This window comes from Ambystoma mexicanum, chromosome 4p, assembly GCF_040938575.1.
Source record: "Ambystoma mexicanum isolate Mex_15411 chromosome 4p, UKY_AmexF1_1, whole genome shotgun sequence".
Lineage (NCBI taxonomy): Eukaryota > Metazoa > Chordata > Amphibia > Caudata > Ambystomatidae > Ambystoma > Ambystoma mexicanum.
In genome coordinates this window covers 626,249,862-626,263,668 of record NC_090927.1, presented here as the reverse complement: position 1 = coordinate 626,263,668, position 13,807 = coordinate 626,249,862, and positions in this window count along the sequence as shown.

Below are 13,807 nucleotides of genomic sequence, written 5' to 3'. Positions count from 1 at the left end.
GTCCCCTCCAAAAGTAAATATCTTCGCCGTGGACATGTCCAGTGGCGGCGGGCCTGGAAGTTTCTGATAGTCCTCCTCAGCCAGCACACACACACACCGAAGCGCCTGTATCTATCAGTATCTGGGTCGGCACACCCAATATGTCCACCACGCACCTGGGCTGCCTCCTCCTTTTGTTCCCCGAGGCAATGTTAGAGATGAAGAAAACCGCTTCTTCGTCCCCATCCTCTTCTTCCTCTTCCTCCGCGAGCTGCAGTTTCCGTATCTCCTGTTCGAGGGCAGCAATGTTGCGCTGCCTTCTGAATCCGCCGCCTCTCGCTCTTGCGGGACCTCTCTGTGTGGGGACAGGGGCCGGTGTGCGGCACATTCGAGCATAGTGCCCCAGACCATTGCATCGCCCGCACAACCTCATCTTGGCGGGGCACTCCTCCACGTGAGGTATGTCATATCCGCAGTCCGGACAAATTGTGCCAGGCACGGACGGATGCCTGGTCTCCGATGCCTTCGAGGCCCACTTCTCTTTCTGCTTTGTTCTCTTGGATACGGCAAAGGCCTCCTCCCTCACATTTGGCCTGACCGCTGCGTCCATGCTCGCACCTCTGTACTCTGCTAGCTCGTACGTCCTCCCACTGTCAAGTATCTGTTGTAGTGACCATCCTGGCTCCCTCAGCACTTGATGTCGCAATTTGCCCGAACTGCAGCCCTGGAGCACCTGGTTCCTTATCATCAGCTCGTCGTTGTCCCAGCGGCACGTGCTGGCAATCACTCTCAGTCTGGCGCAGAACTGATCGAGAGATTCTTCCTCCCTCTGCCTTTCCCTGCAGAAGAGGAATCTTTCGTAGTCGACGTTTGATTGTGGGATGAAGTGGTTCTCCAGCGCGGTCTTGACCGTGTCATACGTGACCACCGGTAGGGCAAATGATTCATAGATTCGCATAACGTCCAGGCCAGCTGAATACAGAAGGGTCGCCCTTTTTGCGTCGTCATTCGACGTCCCCGTCGCAGTAAAGTACATTTCCAACTTCTTGACCCATAGGAGCCACCTGGAACCCAACTTGGACGGGGGCCCCGACATGTCGAACTCCTGCATGGGCAGCAGCGAACCCCGTTGTGTCCTCACCACTCTTGTCGCCACTTCTGCTTCATCCTCACTGCTTGACATTTTCACAGGTCGCACAGGCACCTCTCGGTGTAATAGAGGCCGCTAACCTGGTTGACGCACTGTTCCGGTTCTTCTTTTTTTTTCGGGTTGTCCCCAGGTTGCTGGGAACAACAAGAGTTCCAAAAATTGATTTTTTTTGTTTTTCGTGGCAGCGCACGAGCACCTGTGCAGGCCGCTTCTGCCTTGAAACAACCGAATGTTTTCGTCCTGCATTCTCGTGCTGCCAGAGACGTGTGTCACACGCCCCCGTTCGTGGGGCGAGCGCTGTGGCGCCGATCCCACCTCATCGCCAGATGTTGTATATGGCCGCGGGGCCCTCGCACACACGCAGGCACAACCCACACAAGAAGACGCGGGACGCGATGCTGCTTGCTCCGCGTCCCGGCGGGAACTGGCGCACGGGCGCACTTTATTGAACTACGCATGCGCGGGACCGTAACGAGGCCCACGCAGTCGCCTTCTTTGGACCATCTGCTTTTAGCTTCTACTCTTACATGTAAGTACATGGTCTTTGTGGTAAGGCTCTACTAGTATCAGATCCTCCGTCGTCAATTCTTTGAGATCTCTGGTGCGTTTCAAAATTTTCAGTACTGTTCCCCTATTTAGGGTTGTCTTCTTGAGGTTTGCCTGGATCTGTTCCAGCTTAAAAACTGTTGCAAGAGCTAGCCTTTGTTGTTTTGCTATTTTTTGGTTCCGACTGCCGTCTCTGAAATAGTTATTTTCTTTCTGTACAATGGATTCCTTTGGTTTTTTGTACAAGTTGAGACCGTCTTTCCCGTCATCGACAGTGTCATTAGGTGATTTTACTTCTGCGTAGTTTCTTTTTAGTGACACAAGTTTCACTCTTAGAGATTCCGGCTCTCTAGGATATCTCTGGTTAGGGCTATGCCAGTCCTTTTTCTTATTTTCACTATTTGTCCTTTGTTTTTTTGATATTGGGGATGTTACACGGTTAGTATTTGTCAATGGTCTTTCTCCCTCACGTTCGTCAGTTTGTCTTTGACTGCAACTCCCAGGAGATGAGTGGAGAGTGATGTTCATAGAGGCTTCATCTCTCAGCAAGTCTTCCACGGTAATTGGTGAGCGTAGCAGTGAAGTCTGCGATGGACTTCTGACGAAATGACATACCTGGATGGGAGATTTTGTGGATCCGCAGGACACGCTTGGTTTAGGAACCAAATCTCTGTTTTTCAACTGAAGGACCGGGCCATTTCCCAGAGCCTGACCTGAAGGGACTGTCGCTGGATCTTGAAGGATGTTTTTTTTTTTTTTAACTCCATTTGGCTTAGTTGGTTGGGCAAGTGTTCTTTTTGTTGAGACTTTGGATGCATTCATCAAAAAAGGGAGGTGAAGTTGTTTTGAGGCTGGTTCTTTCAGGCATGATTTGACCATTCCCTTTTTGACTCCTTCAAATAAAAATTGGCGAGGGGGTTCAATATTCTCCTTCGATTTTTGATTTTTTGAAGGCTTTTTTCCAAAGTCGAAGCAAATTTTATTGGAAGACCACTTGTCTGCTGACTGTGTCTGATCTTGCAGGTCTATTTCTTTCTCGGTAGTTGTATCTGTCTGTGATGCGCAGTCTCTTGAGTCCTTAATTAGAATTGGTTGGGGTACAGGAGTTGAAATTGCAGGATTGGTTCGTGTTAGGTCTCCTATAATTTTGTCATAAATGACGCTGTCAACTTTTTCTTTGGCGGTTATATATCCCTCAAAATATGTCATTCTGGTATGGGTCATTGCAATCAGAGTCGTTTGGTCCTTCAGCGTGTCATTTATAGCTTCATATAGTTTCCAAATGGAGCAAGCGCGATCGTCAGTGCTGATATCAATGTTGTCAGGTCTCGCTTCTTTGGTGGTGTTTCCTTTAGAACTTCTTCTGTTTGGATCCCCCCATCACTGTTCCTTCTAGGTGAAATGGGAGGGCGGCAAGGTGGGGTAGAGAACTGTGGTGGGACCTTAGGTGAGTGGGAATCTTTGTCTGCATTTCCTGAATCCTGACATTTCTGTTTTGAGCCAGGTTGCTGTTTTGTGAGGTATTTCAGGAAGTAGGGATGGGCTCAAATTCATTTAAGCGTCCTTGCTTTTCTGTGGATGATCTTGGGTTGATCTTCAATGTACTTTACTAGGTGCAGATCTAGTTTAAGGAGGTGCCAGTTCTTCCAAAAGATTCTTGCCAGCTCAGAGTTATTAGAACAGTACGTTGTTATGAATCTTACTTTTTCAAGGTCTTGATTGTCTTTATTGCCTTTGGACATAAAGGTTTGCTCCCTCGTCATTTTAATCGCTTTTTGACTTGCTGCATGGATACATTTGTTTGAATAGCCCCTTTGTTTGAATCTGTTCTTTCGTAAATCACACTCTTTGGCAAATATTGTTGGATCCTTACAATTTCTTCTTGCTCTGATGAATTACCCTGTGGTTACATTCCATTTGACTGGTTTATGATGGAAGCTTGTAGCATGTAATGTCGAATTGACTTCTGTGTCTTTGCAATAGGTTTGTGTATTCAACATTCCTTCAGATACATAGATTTTTAGATCTAAGAAGTTGATACTAGAATTGCTGGTCTGTCCTGAAAACTCCACGCCCAATTGATTTTGATTAATTCTTATTCTGACATTTTCCAATTCCTCTGTTGTACCATTCCAAATTAAGAGTACATTGTCTATGAAATTTGATTTAAGACTGATATTTAAGTATTTCATTTTTAACGACATGCTTTGTATTTTATTTTCTTTCTCTTTTCTTTGTATGAACCCGATCTATCCAACCCATTACCCATCCCTACTCTCAGTCTGTGCATAACCTAAAAACATACTTATATTTGTGATTTGTGTATATATGAAGTGACTAGAATATATGCCCGGTTTTGAAAAAGGCTCTTGTGAAGCCGAAACACGTGTCAAGTAAAATTAAAAGGGCACTCCTTTGGGAGTTTGGAGATAACCTTTTTGAACATTAAATGAAGGTTTTTTTTTTTTAAATCTAATAAGGTTTTGTATCTGGCCTGGTAACTGCCATTAATCTGCAAGCCACCAGCGCCATAAAAGTACATGGCCGCCTAATGAAACAGACAATTTACATGGCCTTCATTTACTTTTTGACTCCATGTCTAGAGACTTATTGATAACCAAACAGAATAATGCGGCCTGTCCCTGCTCTATCCAAACTTTGGTAAATCAACTTCATAAAGATACAACAGTAGAAAATCCGCTTAACATTGAATAGTAGATTGCCCTCCCCATCTCGACCTTTAGAGGGCTGAAGCAAGGGTACATTCTTGCATCTGCATTGTTTGATTTTTTTCATTTCCGATCTCAGACAAAATTTAATTAATGTCATCTCTGACTCGCCCAAACTAGGACAACACCCCATACCTTGGCTACTCTATGCGGATGACTTAATTCTGTTGTCGAAGACCTCTAAGGGACTGCAAAATCTCCTAACCGCCTTAGGAGAATATGCTGATGAAAATCTTCTATCTGTCAATCTGGATAAAACAAAAGTTCTACATTGCGGCAAGAGACAAAATGAGAAGTGCTCCTACAGATGGTCTCTGCACGGCACAAGACTCCAAGTAGTCTACGAGTATCGCTACCTGGGCGTATATATGAATGACCACAGCTCTGAACTTCAATATATTGCAGTTTAGGAGAAAGTTGACAACAGCCATTGCGCAAGCCCACATAATCCATGCTAAATATGAAAAATGTTCCGGTGTACCAGTATTAACCTTCTATAATCAGAAAGTAGTGCCGACAGTCCTGTATGGTGCAGAGAAAATATGGAGACCTTAATCATTCTGGCTCTGACTAGAAGAGATGTTTTGTAAGCGTGTTCCTTCCTTAAACTGTAACTCAAACCATGTGCATAATCAGACATAGTCGGGCATGAACTAGGTTTACTCTCTTTATAGCCCTTATGCTTGGAAATTCTGCTCTCTATATAGGAAGTGCCTATTATCGGCCAATTCAGGATCCCTATTACATGTTCTATCTGCTTACCTAACGTCCTCCAACCAGTGCTTTATAGCAACATGGAGACAAGGAACTATGAGCATCAAGGCAGTGGCAGACATATCGTCTGAACTTCTGCTGAAAAACCCAACACAAAGATTCTAGAAACAGTCGACAATTGTTTTTGATGTATATAGATTTAAAAAAAAGAATCCATATGCTCTGAAAAAGTATTGTGTTTCTGAATCTTATCTAGTGAAATTTCAAGCTCCTGTTTACAGAAATACATTTCTACAATTCCAATTTAATCTCTGGTGACCAAAAGATGTATTGGCAAAATGGAAACTTATTCCGAAGTCTGATAATGTATGAAGATTCTGTAAAAAAACATAACAACCAGAAACTTTTAAACATTTATTGACAGTATGTCCTATGCTCGCACACAAGTGAATCTCATATTTGAAACTGCTCTTTAAGGATCTTATGATCATAACACCAGAAATATGGCATAGAATATTCTCTACCCAACAAACAACAGTGAGAATTGATTGCTATTATCAAATTTCTTTTATCGCTATATATAATTTAGAATGTTCCCTTGTGTGTTTTTATATTTCAATAATTGCAGCATGTTTTAAAAAGAAAGAATGTATTAATGTAAAGATTTTTGTACTACAGTGATTTTCTAATTGTAACATTATGAATTGAAAGGTTGTTTTCTGTCTTCAATCATAACAATAAATTAAAAAAAAGTATAAAGCATAAAAGTGTATTGACCGATCCCACGAGTCAACCGTCTCTGCTCTCCACATCTGAACCTTAAGAATAAACTGAGAGGGGGGCGTGGCTTGGCAGCCATGGATTAGGCTGCTCTCTGGAAGAGCTCCGTGGTTTCGCATAAACATCCGTAGAAGCGTGCTGACTCTCAGCTGTAATTCCAACGACGAAATGATACCGGAGCTGTATGAATGCATGGAGCCTCTGATGTGCGAGGCCATGCAAGAAACAAGTGGAAACGGATGACTTTATGAAACATTGCTGCTCGCCGTGGGCGTCCTGAGCTGGCAACAAAATGGCAGCTGCTCAGTGACCGAAGAAAGGAATAGAGAGGGCTGGAGCAGGGGCTGGTGAGGACAGCGCAGCTGGTGCCCCTCATGAGAAGTGCTGCAGCTGAGGGAGGACGGCGTTGACCAGAAAAGTGCCACCCAGAGACTCACTCATCCCGAATCATCAGCCCGGGTGCACCCAGGACCTGGCGACAGTGGCGAGAGGTCTGATTGCACCCGTGCGGGCACCAAAGTAATTCCCCCTACGCCCTGAGGCACGGACAAGGGGTGGGGGCCAGGACGCGAGAGGCCTGCCAGCCCACTGAGTAACAGCGGAGCACCACAGGGCTAAGAAGCCCGGGGATCGATGCATCGGAGTGCCGGAGGGAGGTGGGGGCGCCTGCGGCTAGAAGAAGAGCCTGGGAGGAGAGATTGCTGTCGGCTGGGGCCGTGCACCCCGGGAACTGTGGTGCCGGTAGCAGTTCTGCTGGCATGCCTAGGCTCACAACAGGAGCGCTGATGCAGCACGATCCCTCGGAGAGTGCAGCGTAGCGTGACCATAGTGCCCTCCCCCTGCAGTGGACAAACACTGCTAAAGCAGAGGATGGAGTGCATAGACTGAGGAGAAGGGGAAGAGGGGCCAATCACACTGCACGGCAGGAGGAGAAACGTTAGAGGCTTTCGAAGGAGTAGGCAGCCCCCTCTCCAAGACAAGACACAAAGGGCCTGGCAGTGGCAGAGGAGCCCTCCCCCCATAGCCAGTGGGGAGTGCAAAGAATAGCCCTCAGGACAAGTATACAAGAACCCACTGCCAGAGTGAAAGGCGGACAAGGGCCACCGAAGATTGACATTGCCCACAATAATACATTGGAGGCCCTGCTAGGCCACAGCAGACCGACGGGGAACTGCTCAAATTGGATCACACTTGCGCGCTGCCACACTGCCCAGACGAGCAAGGCCAGATGTGGGACTAATGACTGTCATGCATGATGGCGCAGGGCGAACGCGGCGCGCACAGGATATCGCCTCAAGAGCACTAGAGGGGGACTATGCCACTGGAACCGTGCAGTGCCAAGACAGACTAATCAAATAAACAGGGCACTCAGGAAGCGAGAGCTGCAAACTCCCCATGCGGCGGACCAGAACATCATGCAAGCAAGTGCATGACGGGCAGAGCCACAGGAAGCCTGCAGCCACGAAAAAGAGGCTGCAGGGTGGCAAAGAACCCAAACACCACTGGTGAAACATATCCTGGTGTAAAGACAGTGTGGGGCAATGTCTACAAAAAGGAAGTAAAGCTAAGGGCAAGCAGCCTACAATGGAAATATTCACTAAGACGCAGCAGTCCCCCACCACCCCAGCACAGGTTATGGCTACCACACCTGCAGATGCGGCCCCGCCGAGAGATGACCATTTGATCCTAACAGCCATCATGGAATTGAAAACCTCATGGGGAATAGCGATGGCAGACCTGAAAGCCGCATTAGAAACCAAGATCGACGCAGTGGGGATAGAGGTCAATCTGCTGAGACAGGATGTGAGAGCGCTGGCGGAGATAACGAGTGGCCTAGAGAGCGCTGTGAAAACTAACACGGACACCAGCACAAATAACGCCAAGGAAGTCCACATACTGTAACAGGTGACCAACCTGGAGAACCGAGCGGAGGAAGCCGAAGGAAGAGCGAGACGCAATAAAATACGCGTGGTAGGCCTGCCGGAGGGAGAGGAAGGCCAGGACCCCACGGACTATGTGGAGAACATGATTATCCAGGAGATAGGAGCTAGCAAGCTCTCCCAAGGATTCTCAATTGAACGCGTGCACAGGGCCCTGATGAGGAAGCCGCAACCTGGAGCCCCCCCTCGTGCAATCATAGCGAAGATCCTGAACTACAGTGACAGAGAGAAGATCTTGGAATTCTTTCGGAAAGGAGGAGTGATAACAAGGGCATCTGCAACCATCACCTCATACCCTGATTACACTATGCTGGTGCAGAGACAGCGCTATAGCCATGTGGCAATAAAAAGGAGACTGCGCACAGCTGGATTCAAATACATGCTCTTGTATCCCGCAAAGCTCAAGATTTTACACAAAGGCAAAGCGCACTTTTTTGACACCCCGGAAGACGTGGCGATATGGTTGGGCGCACATGGCTGCCCGGAACGAGATGAGGCGCAGAACTGAGAGGAACACGATAAGTGATTAAAAAGCCACGCAAGATATGGGGCGGGGTGTGGGTGCCTAGGGTAAAGACAGTAGAAAAGGATAATAATGGGCACAGCTAGAAATGATAGCAATGGGAAACTGTAACATGTAACACTTGAACAAGTTGGACTGGAATATAAATCCTAAAAAGCAAAATGGGCAGTGATAAGCGCGCTTAGTCTGATGATCAAAATAGGAGTTACAAGATGGAGACAACCTACCCCCGGTAGATAGAGTAGTAGGACCGCCGCGAGGGCGATATCTCCCAGCTGAGCCTTGAGTACAGGCAACTGCCAGAAAAGGGCTAGATGCGGGGGTGCCCAAGATCCAGGGATGGAGCTGGGCAACAGTTGGGAGGGGGAAGGGACAGTAGTGGGTGGAAGTGCAAGTTGGGGCAGGGGTGTTCGGGAAGGGGAGCGGGTAATGGTTAAGGGCATTTTCAAGTTGGGGCCAGTGAGGGAGGGTGGTGGGGTGTTTGGGGAAGTTGCAATGTTTATTTTGAAGTCGGGGACCAAGCCTACATACAAGTGTAATGGCCTACAAGCAAGACTGGGACACTTGCACAGGGAGGAGCGGGATGTTCTTAGATCATGGGGGACCTTAAGGTAATCACTTGGAATGTCAGAGGGCTCAATAGCTATTTGAAGAGGAATATGGTTATGATGTATCTGCGTAGACAGAAAATAGATATAGCCCTAATACAGGAGACTCACCTCACAAAAGAAAGATTAGAGGTGATCCGGAAGAAATGGAAGGGGACCATTGTCGGGGCGACATACTCAGCTTACGCTAGAGGGGTGATCACCTGGGTGGCGCCACATGTCCCATTCCAGTTACTACAGTCCACAGTGGAGGCATGGGAGGATGGTGGCACTTAGGGGGTTGTTGGAAAATAAAGAAATATGCATCATAAATATGTATGCTCTGAACCAGGACACAGTGGCATACTTTAAGACCCTATACAACAAAACAAGCATGTATTTGGGGGATGCAGTGATCTGGGGAGGAGACTAACTGTACACAAAACCCGAAAATAGACAGCTCAGATAACAAAATAGACATGCTCCCCCCAGCCACCAGGGCATTGCAGTCATTGTTGACGAACTTCAGGTTTGAGGGTGCACCACCCGCAGGATAGGCAGTATTCACATCACTCGGCCCCACAGAATTTGCATACTAGACTACATGTTTGTCACACAGGAGCTAATGGCAGAGATAGTGCAGACAGAATACAAAGTGAGGGTCCTATAAGGCAATATGGCAATACTGACCCCCAAGAGCAAGGATACCAATGTGGAGCCTTAGGGCTGAGGCCCTAAAAGATACAATGTTCAGAGAGTACTTCAGGGGAGAAATAATAAGTTACTTACGAGACCAATACTGGCACTGTTGAGTCAGCTGGTTCGCTGTGGGAAGCCTTTAAAGTGCTGGTGAGGGGGATAGCCATAGCTAAGTCCAAGGGACTACAAAGAGGGATATTAATTGAACTGCAGGAAGTGGAAAAAGAACTAGAAACAGCATTGAGCAGAGAAGTTAACACCAAGGAAGATACTGCAACTATACACAGGCTATAACAGAAAAGTTCTGGACTCTGGGAGAGACTGGGCAATCTAAAATATAAAATGAACATAGGAAAAAAAAAAGAACAAACTAAGAGGGGTCCTTGTCCATAGTGCATTGCATTATCGATTGAAGATCAGGTGTGTCAGGGAACGCTCTCCACAGCACGCCCCATATCTGTGCTTGAAACTTGTTAAGCGATGCTACATCTTGTGCATCTTTCACCAAATTCACTCCAGGGTATCCTTTTACCCAAACATCCCCATCCAGGTATCCAATAGTAGCTACCAATACGCTTTTCATGTCCCCGACCGCCAGGCGTCCCCAACTGTCTTTTGAATGCATAAATCCACTTACCTGCACCCACAGTGAGGGGTGAGAGCACCTTAATCACTTTTATCCATCTGTGCCCATGGCACATATTGGGGTCTGTCAGGCCCCTTATGTATAAGGGGCATCTGCATCTTTGCCCTACCTCCGTCAATCCTTTCCCACTTCCTTTTTTCTGTGCTAGTACCATTCGACCAAACCTGCTCCTCAATTTACCATACCAAAAACTCTCCAACCGGGGAGTTTGTTCAGGTGCTTGTTCTGCCTCCTCTTCATCATCATCCTCAAACCCATCAATTGTACTCCACCCGTCTTCCTCTCCGTCCCTGCGAGATCAAACATTCTCATATCGTATGCTGCCCGCTCGATCGCCCCTTTCTCCTTGTGCACGTTCTTTATGGCTGTGTTATCTATTCTGAACAAAAAGTCTCCTGCTTTGCACCCATCTAGTCCCTGCTTTGCTGTTTTGTCGGTCCTGGACAGTCACCCCTCCTATCATTTTGCACTCCTCCCTCACAATGTTCCGTATCTTCAAACATTTTCCGAAGCACAAATATTTCTCTCCTCTTTAGCAACAGTTTCCCCTTATATTTGGCTGTCAAAAATATGGATTTGTGTTCCAGGATCCCCTTATTATGGCATCCCTACTCTGGCCATAAGTGGGCCACCCCCCGCTCCTCTTGTCTCCACCACCCATTGCTTGTGGTACTTCTCGATCCTGTCACAATATAGAGGCAGGGCCTTACACATACACTCTATGGGTGTTTCTCCCCCCATTATAATGATCGCTGCACTTTTTGTCCTTATGCCTTTGCTGGCAGGCTGCCCGGCAACAAAGTCAGTCCTTCATCCCCTCCCTCCCATCAAAAAATCAATACCCCACTTTTTTTCCCACACACACTCTCACACTCCACACTCCCACAAAACACACCACTACACAGCGCCCCTCCTCAGTCCTTCAACCTACACAATAAAAACACGAACAAAATAAGCTAAAACAACAAGCTAAAATAAAAACAGCTAATATTCCCGAAGCCACTAATTATGTGGGGCCCCTTCTTGTTTCCTTTATTCCGCTTTTACACAATATACGTGGTACCAACTTCTTCCTTCATTCGGTAAGGCTGCGTATCATTCCATTGGACTTTCCTTAATATTCTCCTTAAAAAAACTCAATAATAAAAACAACACATCCCACTACCAACCTCACTTTCCACGTGCTCGCAACCTTCACACTTTCCCATATACCCGTCCCCTACTTGCAAGAGTATACTCACATGCGCATGTTCACCTGAACACCTCCATAACAGTGTTCTACCACCGGCTCGCACTCTCCCCGGAGCAGACAGGAATTCTGCAAAGACGGCTCCTGTAGGCCATTCCATGTTACGTATTTAGGGGACTGGTCACTGTAGGTGGCAAGGCCCCTCCAGAGAAGCGGCCTGGAAGCCTCCACAGGCATGGGGGTTGCTGGGATTATGTCAGGTTACCAAATGAAGGCACGCCCCTAAACGCTCACACCAGAAGAAATACAACCCAATAGGGACAAAAGCCCAAGATGCTGTTGCAACTACAAAAATAGGTGCGTAAGCAAAGAACTCTGCTGCCATGGAAAGTTCTGCCGAAAACACACAGTATCATAGATGACCTCAGTGTATACAGTGGAAACCCGCATGGCTGGTTGGTGTAACCTTACACATGGTCTGCCTGCTCCATAGTGGATGCCAGTTCATTGGTCCCAGCCAAGTCCGTCCGTCTTCCATCACGTAGGTTCTGCTGGACTCATTGTCTCCAGGGAACCAAGGCCAAAGAAGCATTTAGATACATTGGTGAACAGTGCTACTCTATCATTATACAGTGCACCAGGAAGGCTCAAAGACTGGTACAGGGGGAGTCTCGAGGTCACACTAACCCACACATACTTTACTCATCCCGATCACCTCTCTTGGCTTCCAAGGCTTCCACCCTCACTTTTGAACTATAATGTATCCTTCCTGTACATCGCACTACAAACCATGTCATTGTCACTCTCACCTGGTCTCCACGTGGGCGTAGCACGTAGCCGCACAAATGATGTCTGCACTGGCGTTGCACAACTTGAGTGATGATGCCTCCCTGCGTCTTCTCCCTCGATATCACCCCAGGAGGCGTTTGCCTTGGAGTTCTTAATGGTAGGCTCTCCATCCTGAAATCTCTAGCAGGGGCACAGTCTTTCCCAGGACCAAGTTACTTCACTGATCCTACGGGGCTGTTGCAGAGTTTTTGAATAGCTGGATTAAGCAGGTAAGTCTTTATGCCAATGGATGCTTGGTATAGGTGCTTAATGTCCTTATTGCCCAAGTTTTAACCTGTGTTTCTCTTTTCTTTCAGGCGCGGTCTTGAGCGGTTTTCAAATGAAGATTAGACTCTTCCTAAAATGCTGAGCAGATTTCCTGCAGGTGAGTATTAGCGCGGGTGAGTGGCGCTGAATGTCTGTATAGCGGTTTCTTTTCCGTGCGCGACTAACCTGCTGTTTCTTTTCCTTTTCTGCAGCCGCGGCGCGACTCCAGGACGGCGATGGGAAGAACTGCTTCAACGAAATTCCTGAAGAATGCAGACTCTGGGTGTGTATTGGGTGTCTGTGCAGATCCCTTCTCTGCAGGTGCGTCGGCCCGGAGAGCAGCTGAAGGCACAGCCGATTGGATGGAATACTGCAGGTAAGGCCTTCGTTGCTGTACTAACTCCTGTTCTCTTCTTTTCCTTCTCTCAGGTGCCGCTGGATCGGGATCTCAGGACGGGCGTGGCTGTAGAAGTTCGAGTACTGAGCAGCCTGTAGGGTGTGGCTTAAATAGCCTTGTAAGTAGTTCCAGGTAAAATAGTCCCTCAGCCACACCCTGCAATCTCAGGTAAAGTAGTCCCTCAGCCACACCCAGGGTATACAGACAGGCTCAGCCCTATTAGGCTGTGAATGTAATCCCATGCACTTACCACATGTTATGAGCCTGGCTCCAACGGCGCCAGGATCGAGTCCAGGAACTCCTAGGACACACTTTTGGGGCTTGATAAGCCCCGAAGGGTGCCAGTGACTGGGGTAGGCCCATAAACTCCAGAGGTTTGGGAGTTTGTACCATGACAGTCATTATGAAATAAAGGTGGAGCAACCATACTCTGATATTTTATGGTTGATTGGTTGATGGCCAGTGGTCTGGGGTCAACTGGTGTCTTGGAATTCAGGGGTCTCGGGGATAGGGCAGTTGTATGGGCTATAACTCGTAGTGGGGTTGGAGGCCTGGTCTGGCCGGTTTGTGATAACAAGCACATCAAGGCGTCCAGTACAGTCTTGTGGCATTGCAGGGAACAACCTTTCTAGAGCAAACAATTTGGCAACAACTTTAAAACAAAGAAGGGATTCTAAGGAAGTTGGTGGCGTAGGCCTCTCTCATCAGCGCTTGGTGCTATTCAGATTTCCCCTTTAGGCTTGCGGCCTGTGTCCAACATATTAAATACTGCATGACCCTATGCTCTGCCTTTGGCTACTTAATATCTTCAAAAATGACGTTTGCTTATAGGT